The sequence below is a fragment of the Thunnus maccoyii genome, chromosome 15, assembly GCF_910596095.1.
Source record: "Thunnus maccoyii chromosome 15, fThuMac1.1, whole genome shotgun sequence".
In the NCBI taxonomy this organism is placed as follows: Eukaryota; Metazoa; Chordata; class Actinopteri; order Scombriformes; family Scombridae; genus Thunnus; species Thunnus maccoyii.
Window position 1 is genome coordinate 3,619,040 of NC_056547.1, and position 21,767 is coordinate 3,640,806.

A 21,767-nucleotide genomic window follows, 5' to 3' on the forward strand; every position below is an offset into this window, starting at 1 on the left:
CGGTACATTTTGGCCGCGCACCATTTAGCTATAGCATAGATGTATGCTAGAACCAAAAAAACAGATGAACTCTCCACAACAAGACACGCACTAACTCCAAACAGACAAACATAACTCATGGCATTTTGTGAAGGACAATATTCGTAATTAGATTAGTTAGTCAGTTAACGTTAGCTAACGTTAGCAAACATTCCCAAAGATGGTTTCTGTCATTTCAGGTAGTTCTTATCATGCTGATGTTTGTCCAAGCGCTCATTTTTCATATAAGTTTGTTTATAATTAGTTATTTGACGATATAGAAAGGGGGCTCTGACGTCATGATAGACAGTTGTGACAGCCTCTCTCAAACCTCCGTCAGGCTGCGGAACGGCTGAGGGGGGCGTGTCCTGCGGGCCGTCATCCCATGGATATATAATAAGAGCTGGATAGGGCGCCGCCACTCAGCCTTGCAGCCAATTTTTCCCAGTGGCCACTCGCGGTATTGCGGCCCAAAAAAGATTTTCCCCATAGACCACCATTGTAAAATAGACGCCTCGAACTGCAAACAACGTCAATTATGACTCTTTATATTATGAACTTTTGATCCATGGAGGTTTTATGTTTGTAAAACTTTCCTCAAGCCGAGAAAAGCGATTTAAAAAGCCGTGACGTCATCACAATGTAAAGTCTATGGCAGGGCCAGCGGGGGAAACACTACTGCGCATATTCAGTAGGCCGCACAACACGGAGGCAAACCCGGAAGCTAGAAACTTTTTTTGGCGTATGCGCCAGGCGAGCAATTCCTATAGGACTGAATGGGCGCCATTTTTAGTCCAGTATCCAGCTCTTATAATACATCCATGTGTCATCCCGCCGCCCGACTCTACTGCCCAGCAGACTCTGGCTCCGAATGACGTCACACAGGCAAGATGGCCGCTCCCGGAACGGAGATATTTCGGCTTCACTTTTGCATAGCGATAGGAAGAGGAGACGCGTCGTCCATATTTATATACAGTCTATGACCTACACCACCTTATTCTTTCATCACATGATTCCTGATTTAAATTCAAATTATGCCAATTTTAGACTCTTGTTTTTCAAAAGGATCTTCAAAAAACGTATTGTTTAGATACTCAGGTACCACATAGGAAACTAATTTAAACATTACCCAGTCCAGTTGAAGTTCTGCTCAGGGATTTCTGGGAAATGTAGTAAAGCAGAAGCAGATTTAGATGAAGCAGGTTAGGAAATAAAATAAACAACACATCATGACATGATACCTCCTGAAATGATGAACACTATAAATTGAAGCATCCCGATAAATGTAAGTGCATCCGACTTATAAACCAGTTTCCCAGCGTCTGTTGTATATATGTTTCATTCGTACTGGCAGATTCTCCCGAGCAGCGTCTTCTCCAGAGCACAGAGTGGGAGTTGTACCAAGCCTACATCTGTACAGCATTACACTTGTTAATCTTCTCTGAGAGGCCAGAGCCTGTTTCTCTGTAACAACATCTTGATTCCTTCCAAGTAATTCATCCCTGGGGGGTGTGAAGAGTTACAACAGTGCAGCGGTGCATGTAGAGAAACTTTGATATCTTCCAAGCACTTCCTCCCGGGTCGGTGGGTTCACTCTCACCCTTCTGGAGCAGGAAGGATGTAGCTGTGATTTAACCAATCGTCACGCAACCGGTCAAAGTGTCGGTGAGTAGTGACGTGTGTGTTGCTGCTGAAGAGTCCTTGAGCAAAATGCCTGTCATATATACCGAGATAAGATATCATATACAGTGTTTCCCACAGAATCACGTTCTATTTGTGGTGCTGGATGACCGGGGTGCAATTTCACAAGATATTTGATATTTGTGCCTGTGTTGGAGTGAATTGGATATTGTTGTTATGATTTTATTAAAAATTCTGCAGTAAAACAACATGGAAAACCATCAGAGAGATACCTAGAGGCTCGTTATACAAGAATAACGCTGGTAACAATTTTATTTGATTATTTTATGGAATTTTGAAGGTTGGAATCTATGGTTTTGCTTTGCTGATGTGATTATTAAAAAGTGCTGTAGTGAAAGAACAAGAAAGTAATGACAGATGTATGTATTTCAACAAAGGAAAATAAAATCAAAATAGAAACTTTTCCATTTTTAAACAACTTTCGTGGCCGTGCGAGTATAGATTTCGGAGTTTTCCAGGTGCACTTGAATGCAACGTGAAGTCTCACGCGCTTTGCGATGTAGATTTCAGAGTTTACGAAGTGCACCTGAATGCACCATGAAGTCCATTGATTTTACAGTCTGTGGTCGGCGCTTTACAAAGCGATGTAGACGCACAATCGATCTTTAATCAACCTACGATAAGTGATCAAGGTTGATCATCTCTGATGTCTTTTATTAGCTAACAACAACAGTAGAGAGATGACAGGGAACATGAAGGATGACAGAAAAAAACCCAGCTGTACTTCACGTCTTAAACCACCAGGATGCCCAACGGTCACGTTATATTGAGATAATTGTGATTTCTGATAGATACGATACTTCTGTCCCACTCGGTAAAGATGAAAAGCTAAAAACAGCTTCAAAGCATCACTGATAGTTACAACTAAACCATTTTCAAATCCATTTTGGGCACAAATGCAATCTTTTCAGTGAATTAACAAGCAGCTACACTGTAACTACAGATAATTTAAGCTTCATTTCCATTTATCTGGTGTTAGTACAAAGCTAGCAACGTTGTAGAGGAGTTATGCTGCATTCACATCATATCAGAGTTACCGTAATTATGAGTTTCCGACTTATAAAGAGCTCTCTGAGTCGTAATTCCAGTAGGACTGGGAAACTGGGATTTTTTGATGTATCTGACTTTGTGCCTGAAAACCAAACAAACATGGACGCCTCAGCCAAAGTCTGACGCTGAATTTAGTGGATATAATGTAATTTTTAATTAATTTTAAACCTTCATATGACTGGCTCAGTTATTATTCAACCTTCCTGAGTCGTCAGAGGACGTGAACGCTCGCCAGTCCTTAACATGGGAATCTTTCCGATCCTTCCCGTCCATCCGAAGAACGCTCCCAAGTCAGAATAATGGGAGGTTTTCCCGCTCTTCCTGTTCTGCCAACATGCTGAGGGAGCAGCATTAGCCACTGTAGTTACTGAACGCCGGCCAAATTCACCTTTTTTTTTAAAATTATGAGCTCAGATTTGATTTTCAAGCCCAGTTTCACACTCTGGAAACATGTTTGAGTCTCTCCAGAAAGACCGATGAAAAGAAGCGAATGACAAAACACAGTTGAGTGGAGACGACGGTGGTTTCTGACTCGTGCGCCAGTGTCGGCTGGCAGCCGTCGAGGGCAGAGTGTTGGACTGAGCGGCTACCCGGGCGACAAGTGCTTTCCAAAAATCACAACTGACAAATCAAACCGCTGAAAATTCAATAAACTTAAAAACGTCGCTGCAGGTTTTAGCTGCTTCGCTGTTTGAAGAGAAAACTTAGAGTTAGAGTCCGACTGCACCGTCTCATATCTGACATTTACTACAGTATTACTACAGTATTACTACAGTATTACTACACTATAAGACTCCATACGGTACATTCAGCGAGTGCACACATTCAGTATCACCACTGCAGCGTGGAAAGCGAAGGCCTCTGCTCACCCCTACATCTGTGTAGCATTAGCTTGTTTTCAGCTCGTCTCTGTCCAAGGCCAATGCCTGTGTGTGTGTGTGTGTGTGTGCTTGTGTGTGTGTGTGTGCCCGTATGTGTGTGTGTGTGTGACTCAAAGGAGTTTTGTTTGACGCCGTCGCAGGAATTAACAGGATGTTAGACGACAAGAAGTTACACCGACACAGTGGTCTCTCTGTCTGCTTCTTCGAACGTTTGTGTTTGTTTATGGCAACGGGAGATTAAGACCCATCTGGTGTGTTGTGTGTGTTGTGTGTGTTGTGTGTGTGTGTGTGTGGGTGGGTGGGTAGTAGGTTTGGTTTGGTTGAGGGGGTGGAGGGGGTGGAGGGGTGGGTACAGAGAGACAAAGAATAGAATTGGCGAATTAGTGTTTTTCCACCTTGATGCGTGTAAACGAGAGAGAGAAGCAGTAAAAAAAAATAAATACAGCAAAGTGGATATCAAGACAAAGACTGTGTGTGTGTGTCTGTGTCTCTGTGTGTGTGTGTGTGTGTGTGTTGCAGATTAAGCATTGTGCAGTGTGTGTGTGTGTGTGTGTGTGTGTGTGTTCGGCAGTGTGTGAATGATAATGACCTCTGACTCTGTCGGTTCTCTGTTACTTTACTGGATTAGCTCCCCTTCACTGCACTGCCTCTGGACACACACACACACACACACACACACACACACACACACACACACACACACACACACACACACACACAGGGTAAATAGCCGACCTTACAAGCAGCCAATATTAAGCAGTGTATTGGTCGGCTCCACAGCGCCCTGACTGCAGATACTCTGCAGATACGGAGTATTTCTACTACGACACACAGTAAAGGACCCGACATGTGACTCCGAACACGAAGAGCTGATCAATATCTTTATGTATTGATACATAATCACACTGAGAGACGTTGTCATGATGCTGAATCTCATTTTTTAATTTACTTTATTGATAGTCGATCACATTATAATTCAGTTTATTGATCCTGTGAGTCACTTTATTGATCTAAGTCATGTTTTTACTCACTGTATTGATCCTTCATCATACTGTGACTCATTATATTGGTACAGAAAGACTCTCTGTATTGATACTGACTCATATTTTGATTCATTGTGTTCATATTGAATGACACTATGACTCAACGTGTTGACACTTTGCGGTTTCATGAACACATACACAAATAAACAGACTCATCTGTACACATTAACACACCCACCGAATGACAGACACACACTTACACACACACACATGATGCATTATAGTACTAACACACACACACACACACACACACACACACTCCGGGCAGAGATCCACAGTAGGAGTGGGTCTCTCTGTTGGAGTCCCTGGCTCTGTATGACACGTCCACATGTGGAACACCAGCTGGTCAACACACACACACACACACATATGCTTACAAACATGCTAGGCACACACACACACACACGCACACACATATGCATGCATTCATCTCCCCTGCTGCTCAAACACACCTCCTGGTAAGATTCTTCCCCTTTTTTTGCATGTGTAATAGTACTTAGTCACACACACACACACACTTTCACACTTGTTTACACACTCGCTCACGCACCAACATTTGCAATAGTACTGTACTCTCTCCCACACACACACACACACACACACATCCCAAGTGCCAGTATATCTGTTTATTGGAGTGTGTAGCTGCTTCCTGCTCTGTATACATGTTGCATCATTCTGCACACATGCTATATGTATACATAGACACAATCTATAGAGACACACACACACACTTAATCCATAATTGCATCATATTAAGAGGCTTTATGTACACACACACACACACTGACACACACACACACACACACACAGATACTTACACTCAGATTGCATCACAGCCTGGCAGTTAACGTCCTGTATTGTTCTCTACACTTTCATCACAGCAACACAAACAGGCAGTAAATGTAACCAGCTTGTCAGTAAATCTGAAAAACAGTCACCAGCAGACTGAACCCCTGCAGATCTGAAATCCAGTCAGTCAGTCAGTCATCTTTAAGAAAACAGACCAACAAACCAGAAAATCACTCCAACTAAAAAAACAAACAAACAAACAAACATAGTCAAGAAAATGAGTCAAATAGGAGCTATATCTAATAATCAGCTGACTAAATGTGAAACACATGAGAAACAGTCAGTCAGCTAAACACATAAACACCCAGTAAACCAGGCAACCACCTATTATCTTCATTATCGATCAATCTGCAGATTATCTCCTCCATTGATCGTTTTGAGATCATCTGAGAAGCTGTGACTGATGGATATTTTTTGCAGTTTTAGCTTCATAAAAAAAACTAAAACAGTTATTACATTATCAAAACATCAGACTTTAATCGACTCTCATTGTTGCAAGCTCTAAAAAAAAAAAAACCAGGTAGGAGCCAGTCACCCAGATCAGAAAGATCTGGATCCGCTTGACCAAAACCTCCTCTGAATGAAGGCTTTGTCCACACGGAGAGAGAGAGAGAGAGAGGGAGAGAGAGAGAGAGAGAGAGAGTGTGTGTGTGTGTGTCTGAGAAAGAAGTGTGTGAAAGAAAGAGGGACAAAGAGAACAAAATAGAGTGAAAAAGAGACAGTGAGACAAAGAAACAGAGAGAGAGAGAGAGAGAGAGAGTTTGGTGTTTCTCAGTGTGGAGCTTAAACAAGCAGTACAGGATGTGCAGCCAAACTATTTTCTCTGCTTGGCTGCAGATTCTCTCTGTGTGTGTGTGTATGTGTGTGTGTGTGTGTGTGTGTGTGTGTGTGTGTGTGTGTGTGTGTGTGTGTGTGTGTGTGTTGGATATATGAAGGGAGGAGGGGGGGGGGGGGGTGGTGGATGTAGTGGAGGGTGCTGATGAGATGTCACTTGTTCTCTTTACTATCACGAATGAAAAGGACACACACACACACACACACACACACACACACACACACATAGTTAATGATACACAACACACACACAGATACAGCACATAAAGTTTTCAGTCTCTCTTGACACCTGAAACAGCGTCAGTGTGATGTTTCAAACTCTTGAGTTAATTTGTTTTTCTCAGCGAGCGTGAAAGCCAAGAAGAAGAAGAAGAGCAGCCCGTTCCAACAACACAAATCTATTTCCTATATGTTGTCATCTAACTGCAGTCGCTCCCAGCTGGTGGCTCACTTTCAACTGCAGAAACTTACTTTTTATCTTTCATTCATTCGTTCATTTAACCTTCATTTAAATCATTGAGAGGCATGCAATCATTTCCCATTAAAACAGAGTAAATAAGCAAGAAAACAAATAGTAGAGTAGTTTGTAATGATGGTTTTAAACTGACCTGTAGGTACAATTGTGTTCAGTTTTAATGTGTTTTGCAGCACTAAAACTAAAAGCAGTTCTCCCCAAATGAAGTGTTTAGTGCAGGCAGGACTTCAACCATTAGCCAGATCACTTGGAAAAGTCAAATAATGACGATAGGACCGGTTTATTAAGGAAGTGATATATGATGGCAAACAGAAACCGATGTCTAACTGTTAAGAGATGCCCACCCAACCTTTTTCATGCGAGATGCAATGATGAGTAGAATAACTGTCACTGGTAATAAATCTCAGGGCGGAGTGATAAACTGAATCTAGAGGTTTAAGAGTTCACTGTTTCCTGTGGAACGAGAGGTTCGCCGTGGGGGCAATGTGAACTTCCCGGATGAGTCACTAAGGCATCGGATTATGCCTACCATACACTTAGAAGACTCTGAAAAAAGACTTTTTAAAAAGACTTAAGTCTGACACCCTCTCACTTCTAAAGACCAATGTGTCATAAGTCACCGAGTTTAGTCACAGACCATAAGATTTTGCAATGACAGGGGACTTTTCAGGGTCACTACTGACTAGATTCCTTTTTTTTTTTTTTTTATATTATTTCCCATCCTGCTCCTGGTGGAAATTTACAAGAAGAGAAACTGTTGAACAATGGAGCAGAAACAAGAAGACATGTTTGGCCACAGCTGCCCTTCTGTGTGTGTAGTGGTTTGTTCTGGAAAAAAACCAGACAGAAAAAGAAAATGTAAATTAATTAATTAATTCAATTATAACTGAACAACAACAACTGTGAAGAGAAACAACAGACGCTACACGCTGATTGTTCTTGTTATTGATTCTTTTTTTTTTACAAATAAGACTTCTTTTGGGGGGTTAACGCTTCTTAGATCATGTCGAAAGGTGTCGTCCTACACTTGTAAAAAGCCTTATATTTCCAGGTTTTTCCAGGACGCGTTGGAAAACAAGGTATTTTTACAACTTTAAAACAGCCACACAGTTTATACAGCTGCCTACAGATCTCGACACAGCACTTTCAGCTGCTGGATGTTGGATTCTGTTTGGAAACCCTGCAAACAGCATGAAACAGCAGCAGCCTGGATAATTATCCAAAGGCAGAAAGTCACAGGTTTAACTCCTCCAACTGGCCTGAAGTCACGAGTGAAAAACCAGTAAATACACTGCAGACACACAGCAGCAGCTAACAGAAAGAGGAGGTCATATTATATAGAGAAATATAAACTTTTTTTCTAGGTGAATAAATGTTGACTTATAAAAAAAAGGGAAGCTAAAGGGCAACGAGAATGCTGAGCTTTAAAGTTTCATCAGGAGTCATTAATGACACCATCAAACACATCACGTTTAATTAGGAAAGAAGTTTAAAAACACGCACACAAAGGGCAGCCATTTACTGCCGTTAGACACTGAGTACAATTAGCTGATAATTAGCCTGATCAGCCACCGTCAGTAATCAATACAAACAAACATTATTAGGCTGTAAACCAATAATCAAACCAATAACTAACAGCAGTCAATGTCAGACAACCTTATAATACTTAAGCAGTTACTTAGTGTGTCTGTAGTGGTGACAAAATATACATATTAGCAGTTTGTTATTAAATCAAAGTTCCTGCTATTCCTTACATGTCTGCAAAAACACATAACTGTAGAAACACAAGATAAAAGGCGTCATATGTCGACAGTCTTTTTGTTAATTTGGCATCAGTATAATCCATAAAGATAAACTGTATTTCCTTACAAACTTTACATTTTGTCACCTCAACTTGCTACCAGCCTCTGTTGGTTAGCTGCGCTATTTTTTAAGATTTCTGACTAAAATATGTGCTGGTTAGTGGATCAGATACACGGCGAATTACACACCGACTCATAACACTGTTAATTTACCATCTATCGTGTGTGTGAGAGATGGCATTTGAGGTTTTTTTTCGGCCTTTACCTTAGTAACTACGTGGTTCGCTGCTTCCATTTTGGAGCTGGAGAAAGCCAAAAACTCTGACTTCAGACAGCTCGGACTGAGTTTTATAATCACCCAACAGATAACTAATTGTGGAATGTTTTGTTTTCTTTTGTTTTCTGGCAAAGATTTTGCTATGGCGGCATGGCAAAATGTTGAGGCTGGAGTTGAAGCAGAGGTGTGTCTGTAGATAACATCACCACAATCCATAACAGACAAGAAGACAGCCTCAGTTATGCACTTCCCACTGGGCATAGGAAAATTAGCTCTGTTTCTGTGCAAATATCAAAATTTTTGTTGTAGCTTGCTTACAGTTGTGTCATTGTGAAATTCAGACATAACTTTTTGATCCAGACAGATATCAAGATATTTATAGTCTGTGACTCTCTCAATACTGTGTCCATTCAGAGTGGTAATATGCAAACTGTTGTCCAAAATATCTCTGGCTGTAGAGAATAGTAAAATGAAAAAGTACATCTTTGTAAAAGGCTATTTGTAGGATTTCAGTGGCTGAGTGTGCAGTATCAGCATAGCAATACAGAACCGTATCATCTGCATAAAGATGTACATTGCAATTCGTTATTAAGGATGTAATATTATTGATATAAATTGTGAACAAAACAGGACCCAATATTGAACCTTGTGGAACCCCCTTTGACAGTAGTAAAAATATAGAATATAGATATCATTTCCCAAAATCACACATTGCTGTCTATGAAACAGGTAGTCCTGAAACAATTTACAGGACTTATAATCAAAAACAATATCACATAATCTCTGTAGGAGCACAGCATCATCAACAGTGTTAAATGCTTCTGTTAAATCAACAAAGAGGGCAGCACAATATTTCCCTTTGTCAGCAGCAGATACAGCATAATTTATAAGCAAAGTAATAGTAGTGACAGTAGTATATTTAGCTCTGAAACCAGATTGGTGTGGTTTAACGCAGAATTTCCTGAGAGGAATGATTTGAGCTGATTATTAACTAATGACTCCAGGATTTTAGCAAGACAGGACAGTTTGGAAATTGGCTGATAGTTACTAAGATCATTTTTATCACCACCCTTATGCAGTGGGACTGCATGTGCAGATTTCCAGACCTGAGGGATAATTCCAGCAGAGATAGAGAGATTAAAGAGATATGTAATTTGTTCAGCAATAAATGGGGCACAGAGCTTTAAAATGTAAGGGTCTAGTTTATCCTCCCCGGTTGCTTTCTTGCAATCGATAGCTTGAAGTTCCTCCTTAACAACACAGGGAGTGAAGGCCTGTAGGGTGAACTGAGAGGTACAGTTTAAGGCGGGCACATGAGCCAAAGGCTTACTATTAAAAACCAATCCTGAGTACACCATATCAAACAGATTCCCAGCAGCAGCAAAATGTGTGTTGAAAGCATGGCAAATCTCTGATGTCTTATTTATTAAGCAGTCATTAAATGTACCATAAGAAGGAACAGATATAGAGGATTTGTTTTTGTTTACATTTACTGCATTAGAGATTAATTCTATGTAATAATTGGCTTTTGCTTTTCTCAGGGAGGATGTGCATTTATTTCAGAGTTGTGTAAAAGTCAGCCAATGGGCTGCTTCACCTGTACGCCTCGCTAGAGCCCAGGCTTTGTCCCTTACCTTGAACATCATCGATAATTCTGTGGAGAACCAGGGGGGGCTATCTATCTACAACCCTAAGCTTTTTAAAAAGTGCATGATTATTGATGATAGCAAGTAATGAATTTGTAAAATATTCCAATCCCAATTCTACATCTGGTATTTCAGAGGTGTGATGTACATTACTGTCAGCAAGGTCACTGAGAAAAGCCTGCTCATTAAAAGTTTTTAAATTTCTTTTGATAACAATCCTAGAGCTCGATCTTTCCAGTCTAGCATTTCTAACGCAGAGCTAGAGCGCATGCGGTCACTAAGGCCAAGCGCAGAAACTCCAGAAGCGGTAATTTTGTCCCTCGTATTGGACAGAATCAAATCTATCAATGTTAATTATGAAAGATCCTTCAAATTAGGTCTGGTTGGCTCATCGATCAGTTGTGACAGACTGACATTGTCACATGTCTCTTTTAAGACTATTTGAATCTTTTAAAGTCACCTAGAACCAGTGTCCCTGAGTTACTGTACTGAGCAATTAGTCTAATGCTAATTTATTAATTACACTACAGACAGCTGAGGTTGGTCTGTACACACCCACCACATTAATTGAATTATTACTAGATAAGTTAACTTTCAGAGCAATAAATTCAAAAGAATGAGGTACAGTGACAGCATTTAAAGCAGTAACAGTTAAACATGACTCCACATATACAGCCGCAGCCTCTTCCAACTCTGTCTAATCTGTACAAGTTATAGTTATGTAAGGAAACCTCAGAATTATGTATTCTCTGTTTAAGCCAGTTTTCTGTCAGAACCAGGATATCAGGGTCAGTCTGTGATACAAGAATTCTCAGGTGATCTAATTTAAATTGATTACACAGACTTTTGATATTTAAATGCATCAACCCCAGGCCATTTCTGGTTTTGAAAGCATGTGGGTTAAATAGGACTTGCCTGGAGTCACAGGAGGGTTTACTCGCAAATGGCAACCGAGAGTTTGGGTCTGGAGTTTGGGTTTTATGATTAAATTTAAAATTTCAGGTTTATAACAACTTGTACAAGAAATAGGCTGGTGGTGTTTATAAGGGCCATTAGTGATCAGTACAGGAATGTCAAACACGGGAGCAGAGAGTGCGTTCTGAACCGGGTTCACCTGGAGGCGTCACCCATCGCAAGGAGGCTTCATGATTGACGGCGGCTCCCATTTCAGCTGTTCTACCATTTCGCACATAGTTGTAGATAACAACCTTGAACGAGACTGATTAGGATGAATGCCATCTCGTCTCAGAAGTGTGGATCTATTAAAAAATATATTCAAATTGTCTATGTAGCTGATATTCATAAAGTTACAGCAGCCTTTCAGCCAGCAGTGAAGCTGTTTTAGATGAGAGAACTCCATGTGTTGCAGAGAAGGGAAGTGGCCCCGAGACAACACATTTCCTATCAGATTTCTGGAGTGTCTCAAACAAGGACAAGAAATCCCTTTTCAATAGTTCTGATTATTGCTGCTTTATATTGTTCGCTCCAACATGAAGCACTACAGTTTGGACTGAGGGAGTCTGGTCAAGGATACTCGGCAGCATATGTTTGATGCCTGACACCAGTGCTCCTGGGTGGCGGCGGCTCTCCCATGACCAGTACAGATGGTAGTTGTAGTTGTCGAGCAGCAGGTTCTATTTAAAACATTCAGCATCGACCTCAGCAACAGAGGAGAGGTGGCACCAGGACCCGCAGGATCCAGTCGCTCCATCAAACGCCTGGTACAAGTGGGAGCAGTACTGGTAGTAGCAGAGACCGCTGTAGGACTGCTCGTGCAGCCCTGGAGGGTTGACAGCTTTGGGATGGAAGGGGGGTCCAGTCTGGGTTTTCGATGGCGAAGTGTTAATTCCAATAACTCCAGTAAATCCGCCAATGACAGAGAAGATGACTGTTGATGCTGCTGCAGCGTTGAGAGCTCCTCCAGGTCCAGAATGTCATATCTGTTTTGTACTTGTATTTTCAACAATGAGCTGTTGAGCATGATGGTACTTCGGACCCCTTGCACCCCAACTGGCTGAGCCACTTGGGTCTCGCCCCATTTTGTTCTGAAATTCACCAAGCCTTGTTCTGGCAAACATTACCCACACAGATGGGAATAGTATCATCCAGCTCTGCATCACCTTCTCTGCTCCTCTCTTCAATCAGATCCCCGTATAGGATTTAGATGGTCTCCTCCAGGTCGCTGATTTTGCAATTTTAAATGTATGCAACCCACACAATTGGACAGTGAAGGATTAGGAGTCATGATGCTACCTAGCTCGCTAGACAGGCTAACTAGTTAGGCTAACCTGGAGGCTAGATGGTAGCGTTGGCTAACAACAGACCAATAAGTCCGAGAGGCAGAACGGTTACTGTGTTCAAGCAGCCAGGAAACCCCATCAGATCAGGTCCATAAAACCAATAAATCCAATAATCTGTGTAAATTGTCACATTAGTAAGAATTGTCTGATTCGTATGAGACCAGTCCGGCGATGCAGCCAGACTTAACCACACCACCATGAAGTACCATGCCAGGCTTCCTAGTTAGTGGCGGTGCTACAGCACCAAACTTTACAGTACAAGTAACCTATCGATGCGGGTCATGTGACCCTCACCTTGCATATCTTTCCAGAGATTAAATTGCTCTCTGAACAACAGTGATACAGAATATATTTTCAGCTTTGTTTTACTGACATTAAACACAAAAAAGAAAGAAAAAGAAATGTTTAGAAGTGAAGTACTGGCCTGGCTTGAAAACAACTTTTCTTCTTTTAGGATTTTCACACTGCAGCTGTTGTATTGTCTTGTTCTTTGTATTACGTCTGTTGACATGTTCTGCAGTAATAATAGTTCTGAATAAGACTGAATTAGTTGTAACTGCTGTTGTAGTGCTTCGAATGTTTGTTTAAACACTGCTTTTGAGTCCTAATTTCTCTTCCTGCAATGCTTCCTATTTTATTGATCTTTAAGTTTTATTTAAATTATTTTAGTTTTCATTTTGTGTGATTTTGTTCACAACAAGGAGGTTGTGGATGGATGGAAATATACTAAATGGGTGTTAAGTTGGTCAATGTGTGGACTGTGACTGTGATGTCTGAGGGAGAATCTGGACCCTGAAGTGAGACTAGTCAGGAACCGCTGAACTACCTGTATATCTATGTGAGTTTATGGAGACTCTGGACCATTAAGAGCTGATGTGAAACCTCAACCTCTGTGCTCTGATCAGGAAGTAAGAAAACCTCAATCAAATTCCCATGAATACTGAATACTTTTTTAAAATATAATTATGTTTTTAGGCCTTTTAAAGAACACCATTTCCCCCAAAGCCTGTGTGCCTGTAACAACAGTGATTACGGCTAAAAGATAACGTTAGAAAACAAAACCAAGTTACAACTGCTGAAGAAGGAAAGAAAGAACGTTGACTCGTAGTTGGAAACAGGAAGTGACCAGCAGGGTTCTCAAATTTACGATACTATAGGTCATAGTTTCAGTTGCCAAAAATAACCTATAGTTACGTTCGAGTGACAGACGCCATCTAGTGGCCGTAGTAATTACGACCTGGAGAAGTGACGCTGTTCAGATTATATATAAGGTGACGTCCTGATTAGGAGGAGACGGATTAGCTGGATGGTTAGATAGTTAGTTAGATTGGTTAGTAGACTGCTGGTCGCATTTTTTAAAAAACCGTAACATGGTGTTTACTGTTTACTGCCATGATGATGAAAGTTGTCTAACTTTAAGGAAGTAGTAACCACGTTTCAAATGAGCGTTTTAACCCAAACCATGATCTTTCCCTAAACCTAACCAAGTGGTTTTTGTGCCTAAACCTGACCAGACCTCAACCACAGCGCTGTCACATCGTAAAACAACATTATTTAGCGGCGTATTACGCTCAAATCAAGATATAAAATTGAGATATACATAAGGGAAACCAAGGAAACGCAGCTGAGACTGAATGGAATCAATCAATCAGTCAAGTAGTTGTTTTTCTGCTTAAACGTTACCGAACCTTTAACCATAAAAGTCCAGAAAACAATCATATATTTGTTTTATTTTTTCTTGTCTGCCTGATTACATTTGATTGATTCTTTCATCATCTGCACGTTTTCATTTCTCTTTATGATTGTATGTCTTTTAGCCTGATGTCTTAATTGTGCAAAAAAAAAAAAAAACATAAAGAAAGAAAGAAATGATACATATAGGAAGTAAAACTGTCACTTAACATCATGTTTGTTTGTTTCAAAGACAACTTCTGGGAGGTTTGTTGTAAACATATTATTATATCAAGGTTATTATTGATTCTTTTTTTTTTTACTTCATATTCTTATTTTGCATGGAGCAGAGCAGTTTTTTCTTTTTTAATTCTTTGTCTGATTTTTCAGAGGGGGGGAGGAGTATTTATCTCAACAGACAACAAAAAAAAAAAAAAAAAAGAAAGCGACCACTCGCTCAACACACACACACACACACACACACACACACACACACACACACACACACACAAAGATGATAAAAAAAAAAAAAAAAAGAGAGAGAAAATGAAAAGAAATGTGAAAGTGAGCGTGTCAGGCTTCAGGTTGGCATGTGAGCGATGAAAAGGCCGCCGTTTGTCACCAGAAATTATTGATGTACAAACAAATAGACGCTGCGGGAGGACGCAGGAGTTTGGGAAGCTTTTGAAAAAAGAATCAAAGAGGAGACAGAAGGGAGGGAGGGAAATAAATGGGTGAAGATTATGAGACAAAAGCAGGGGAGTGATGGGAAGGGAAAGTTAGAGGAGAGAAGAATGCAGAAGGTGTAAAGAAAAAGGAGAGAAGGAAGAAAAAAATGTAGGATGAGGAGAAAGATTAATTTTTACCTTCTTTTTCTCTTCGTAGTCAATTAATCGATTAGTTGTTTAACAGAATAATCGTTTTTTTAAGCACAAATACCTTAAAATTTGTTGGTTTCAGCTTCACAGATGTGACAATGAAACGTTTCTCTGCTTCATACATGATGTTAAAATGTGTATTTTTAGGTTCTGACAGACATCACCTTTGACTCCGAGCGAATATAACGAGCGATTAATCAATTAACCGAGAGAATAACGAGCAGATTTCTCTCTTCTTCTTCTTGTATTCCCTTCTCTCTCCACCGTTTCTCCTTCTTTTCCTTTCTACTTGTCTTATTTTTCTCTTTTACGCCTCTTTATGGTTCTTCCTCCTCCTCGTCTTCCTTTCTTTTTGTTTCTCCTTCTTTCCCTCTCATTTGCTTCCTGCTTTCTCCTTCGTCTTTCCCTCATCCTCATCCTCCATTTCCTTTCTCCTCCATTTTTCCTCCTTTTCTTGCTTTTCTCTCTCGTCTTTCTTATTCTTTCTTTCTCCTTTTTCCTTCTTTCCCTCTCTTTCCTTCTCCTTTCCTCTTCATCTGTCTTCTCCTGTACCTCCCTCTTTATCCTCTTCTTCCTCCTTCTTTTCCTCATCTTCCTTTTTCGTCTTTCCTCCGTCTTTCCTCCCTCTTTTTCTCCTCTTCTCTATCCCACCTTTCTTTTCACCTACTACCTTTCTCCTCCACTTCCATCCTCCTTCCTATTTTCCCTCCTCTCTTCTCTCTGCTTTCCTTTTCCTCTCCTCCTCTTTATCCCCCCCCCACCCCGCCTCTTCCTCCTCACCGTCCTCTTTTCTTTATCTCTTCGTATCTCCGTCATTCCCTCACTCCTTTTCCACTCTCCTCTGTCTGTCTGTCTGTCTATCCTCCCTCCGTACCAATCTTCAGCTCTATTCCCTCCCCATCCTCCTCCTCCTCCTCCTCCTCACTCTTTCCCTCTTTCCACTCTTTTTTCTGTCAGTTTCTTCTCCTCTCCCACCCTCTTTCATTATCTTCTCCCTCCTCTCAGGCTGCCTGTTGAATGAACAGCGCAGAAAAAAAAAAAAAAAAAATACACGACAGACGATCTGCAGCCACGTTTCTACACAAACAGCCTCTTTTTCGTTTTCTTCTTTCTTTCTTTCTTTCTCCCCTGAAAATGCCAGCAAATCATTTTAAAACACACATCTAACACTTCACATTTCCAATATTGATTATTAGATAGTAGAATCCTCTATAATATCACATCCTCATCAGTTTTGTGGAGCTTTTTAAGGCATTTTTTTTAAATAAAGGCTGCGTATAGCTGAACATCTGTTGACCATTTTCACACTAAAAGATAATTAATTTGTCATGATTTCTCCAGAATTTTCACCGAACTGAAACTGAGGAAATGGAAGAAATTCCTACATAAACATGTGAAATCTGATCAAAAACGTTCATGAGATTCAGTTTCTAACGCTGCAGCTCTTCTATTAATACTTATAATCAGTCAAACAGCATCGGATCAGTACTCCACTGACTGTTTTAATATAATAGTAATTAATACAGTAATGATATTTATTACCGCAGCGTGCTCGAGAACGCTCGCATGAATTGATCGTCTATAATCATCGATATCCGAAGCTGCACAGCAGAATCTGTTTCTGTGTCTCAAAAAGACAAAGACTCGGCCAGACACAGACTGAAATTGGTGTTTTTTGGTAGCCACTCCAATCATTTGGGAAAAATAAAACACACACACGCACACAGTAACAACACACACACACACACACACACACACACACACACACACAGTAACACAACACACACACATACAGATCGTAGTCTATAGTTTGAAGGAGTGTTTAGCAGATTTTTATTATTATTATTATGTTTTATTTTTTTTCTTCAATTTTTTTTTTTTTTTTTTTGGGCAGGACGAGCGGGGTAGCGCTCTCTCCCTCCAGCGACCATGGGACTCGGCGCGTTGCCATGGAAACAGCCCAAACTGCACCGGAGGAGTGATTGAGAGGGAGAGAGAAAGAGAGGTAGACTGAGACAGGAAGAAAAAGAGAGAGAGGGAGAGAGAGAGGGAGAGATATTTTGCTCCAAGAAGAAGGCCTTCTGATGGCGACTGTTGTTCTTCTTCACTCAATGTGAACAGTTTAGTGTGTGTGTGTGTGTGTGTGTGTGTGTGTGTGTGTGTGTTGAAGAACGAGGCTAGACAGACTGGGGGGAGAGAAAGAAATGCAGGTGTGTGTCTGTCTGTCTGTGTGTGTTTGTGTGTATTTGTGTCCTGTCTGGGCGTTAAAGGAGACATATTCTGCTTTTTTGTGATTTTTTTCCTGTTATTTATTCCCTGTCCTGATGTCAGATGTTAAACATTTTGTCAAAGTTCCAAAACTTGAGGTGAACGTATGTAGAAACGCCGCCTGTAAGTCAGAAGTCAGGGCTTCCAGCTGCTGTGAACGCTTCGTTTACGACGTTTTTTTCTACCTCGCTGACGAGCTGATGACGGCTCGTCACTCGTATTTTCAGATCAGATTTCGGCTCAAATGCGTACGGATGTATTTGAGAAGTTGACATTCGAAGCTGGCGGATATCTGTCGAGGGCCAATCAGAGCAGAGCGGGCTCATCGAGGGGGGGCGGGGCCTTAAAGAGACAGGAGCTGAACTGAAGGGCTGCATAAAGGTTCAGTACAAGATAAATAACTGTAAATCATGCAAACATGTTCCAGTAGAGCCCCAGAATATACATCTAGACCAGGAAATGTGCAGAATATGTGTCATTTTAAACCAAGCAGACACTGATTTAAAGCCTGGATTTGTTGCCTTCGATGTTACAATCAGTCTGCAGGTCGGTTTCACGTGCAGGTTAAAGTCACGACGTCGGATTAATTACCTGAACGATCAATGATTTTCCGGCATTTCAGATATTTGTGTTGGCTGTCTTGTAGTGTGTGAGTACACATCTATGGATACCTGGTTAATCCAGGTTAACATACCTTTCCTTTTGATCGGTAACAACTTGTTTGAATAGAACTTTATTGGAATTGTCAGTGGACAAACCTGTTGGGGCCTCCCTGTGAGAGGCAGCAGTTTGCTTGAAAGGCATTGAGTCTGCAGGAAATCCACACAGAGAAGAAGAAGAAGAGTCTGTTCAGGGTTCTGTGGTAACTTACAGTATATACTTATAAGGATTAACAGCTGATTAAAAGGTGTAGTGTGAGTCGTATCTCATACAAAAACACTACAGATACATTTTTAACTGCAATACAAAGCCGGTTCGATCCGATAAAGAATCAATATTTTTACTTTTTGGATAATAAGTGTGACTAGAGGAGGAGTGGAGAGTCCTGAGCTCTGCCTGAAGCAACAACACTGGAAAAATCTGAAGATATATATATATGTGTGTGTGTGTGTGTGTGTGTGTGTGTGTGTGTGTGTGTGTTTATACCGTATACGCTCACGTTTGTTTCTAATTTCTTTCTGTTGTGTGCAAGCGAACGCTGTAGTTCTACATGTGGTGCAGGATTGTGTGTGTGTGGGCGATTGTTTGTGTCTGTGTGCATGTATCACTCCTTCAGTATCGTGTATGTGTGTGTGTGTGTGTGTGTGTGTGTGTGTGTTCCTCCCTGGGCCAGTATCAGTGGTAAGCTGTGATTCAGGCTGTAAAAACACTGATTTGGCTGCCAGAGCGTCTTCCTCCGTCTCCAACCGGCGCGGCCAACAAAAATTCATCTCTTATTAACTGACGCTTTATTACAGAGGAACACGTATGTGTGTGTGTGTGTGTGTGTGTGTGTGTGTGTGTAGGGGTTGGTTGTCCTTAAATCTGAGGTACCATGGAGGGAGGCGTGTCTCTGAAATGAACTTCTTGCAGCAGGTTTTCATGATTGATTTATCATTCGATCTGTAAAATGTCAAAAGTGTCTGCAGCAAAAGGTTCATCTAGTTGGATGTTCATTTTTTTGTGAGCTGTAACACTTCATAAACATGTCTTTGTACCTGAAACACAGAGGAGTAGGCATGTCTTGGACACTTCACTGTAAAGATGGAGGCATGTGTGATGAGAAAGAAACAACAAGACGACGCTATGCAAGAAAACCAAAGTTTGAAGACAGTAAAAATAAAATAGTGACCCGATGATGGTGCTACATTAAAGTTCAGGAGATCACCGAAGCTCAGAAAGGCCATGCATGTCTGCGCCACATTGCATTGCACTTCATCCAATAGCTGCGGAGACATTCCAGTCTGAACCACAAATGTCAACATGCTGATGGTGGTAGATGAATGTTTTTGGCGCGGCAGCAGCAGCAGCAGCAGCAGCCGCTGAACTGCACTGAACCTCGGTGTTGGTTTCAGTTCATTCAGGTCAACCAAAAAGGACGCAGACACAGACCAAACCGAGGGCAGCCATCACTCATCGTCCGTCACAACAGTCCCGACGAAAAGCTGCCACACTTATACATCCGTATATATACTCTCTGCTACAGGGAACACATGATTCCTACAAGAAGGAGACAGCAAAGCAGTTAGTAAAACAAACAGAGAGACAAGGTCACATCACACATGTCTACTGTATGTCCTCTAATAATGGCCGAGGCCTTTATTTACCTCAACCAGGCCTTTATTGGAAGTAAGCTGATAATTGTATTTGCTCATATTTTAGTATGAAGCCTCCTGTTAAATATTTGTTAACTGCGTTATCGGTAAATCACTCAGTCCGACCTGCGGAACCTGTTTTGGCAGAGCAACACCCATGGATGTATGCTCGCCAGCTTACCCTGGTTACCCTGGTTACCCTGGTTACCCATGCTCATGTAGTGTTGCTGCCGTCATTATTATTAAAATATGCGCCGTTATCCCCGTATCCCATTATATAACAGGCACCAGGAGTTTATCCACCCTTGTTTTTTTCTCCCTGGCCTGTCAGGCATACATCAAAAGTGCTGTTAATTAACCAGATTTTAAGGCTGTTGGTTGGATGTTTCTTGAGAAATGCACCTTGGGAGTTGTAGTTAACTGAAAACTTGTATGTACGTAGTCTTGTACCTTCGACTTTTTATCAAAGAAACATGTAATTTCTAAAACAGTTATTCATCTTATTTACTGTGTATCTAAATATCCAGAACATTCTTACATTAAATGGTTTAAATTAAACAGTTTAAGCTCTAATTTGTTGTTTTTATATTAAGTCTCTTGAAACCTTTATGATGCTGCCAGCCGGGAGCAAAACACACACGTTTTCTTCTTAAATTTTTCTCTTTAATTAAATCATTACCAGCTTTTCCTCTACAAGCACAGATGTTTCGAGCTCTGCTGTGTGTGTGTGTGTGTGTGTGTGTGTGTGTGTGTGTGTGTGTGTGTGATTATATCGACCTCATGTCCACCCGTCAATCATCAATCGAAGCTTTAATCTGTAACTTTCCTCGTTAAACTCCAGCAAAAAAACTGTATGACGAGAGCCTCTAGTGTCACATATCGTATGTTATTTAGTTGACCATACACATCTCAACATTGCTTTAGTTTTTTTTTTTTAATGATGAAATGATATTTTGTTGATTGTTTGTTTCCTTTCATCAGATGGTCCAGCAGGTAGACAGATGTCTGGGCAGAGAGAGAAATCAAAAGAGTTAAATTTTGTTTTCTGGCATATAAAAAAAAAGAAATAAATTGACATTTAATAATATTTCTGAGCCAAATAAAGTCCTTTTCATCGACATAGATGCCTTGCTTGTGGCCAAATTACAAATCAAATGGACAGTGCCCTTTTTTTTCCGGAGAAATCATTAAATGAAACTTGAATAACTTGTGGCATTCGCCAATACGTTCAGAGCTTTGATAGAGTATTTATCCTCGCACAAAGAAATACTCTGCACTTAAAAGATTTCTTTGCAAACGGAGCCATGAACTCGCAGGAAGCTTGCCCCTGCGTCTGCCGCGGCGCATCCTTTAGAAAATGATGAGATTTCTAGAAAACGTTAAGAATTTAACCACATCAGGCGTGCTGACGTGTGTCCACTGTTTAAATGCACAGATGCCTGCCAGCAGCTTTCTGGACGGAGAATAAACCGCAGTGAAAACCACACAGTTAGACGAGCTTGTACACACTCGTTATTGGCCGGTTCAGTCATGCACATGTGTTTCACTGCGTGTGTGTGTGTGTGTGTGTGTGTGAATGTGTGTGTGTGTGTGTGTGTGTGTTGCTCAACATGATCCGGGGGACTCGAGGAATAATTCGCTCCACATACAGTAAACAGCAGTCAGTCTCGTTGCACAAGACCTCGAAAGTTCATCTGGTTTCGATGAATCTTTTCCAACCTCAGAATATCCTCAGCTTTGAGATGTGAGTGAGTGTGTGTGTGTGTGTGTGTGTGTGTGT

At 41.0% G+C, this 21,767-nt stretch overlaps 1 protein-coding gene across 5 annotated transcripts in view; it reads left to right on the forward strand.

Moving 5' to 3' along the window:
• Positions 1–21,767, forward strand: part of LOC121912633 (zinc fingers and homeoboxes protein 2-like) — a 140,896-nt gene that overhangs the window by 61,199 nt on the left and 57,930 nt on the right. The window contains exon 3 of one of the 5 annotated variants that reach the window (XM_042434870.1): positions 17,320–17,430. The exons of the other annotated variants lie outside the window; for them this stretch is intronic. The gene's annotated coding sequence lies outside the window, so the exon portion shown is untranslated. The remainder of the gene's footprint in view (positions 1–17,319; positions 17,431–21,767) is intronic. 5 annotated transcript variants of the gene reach the window in all.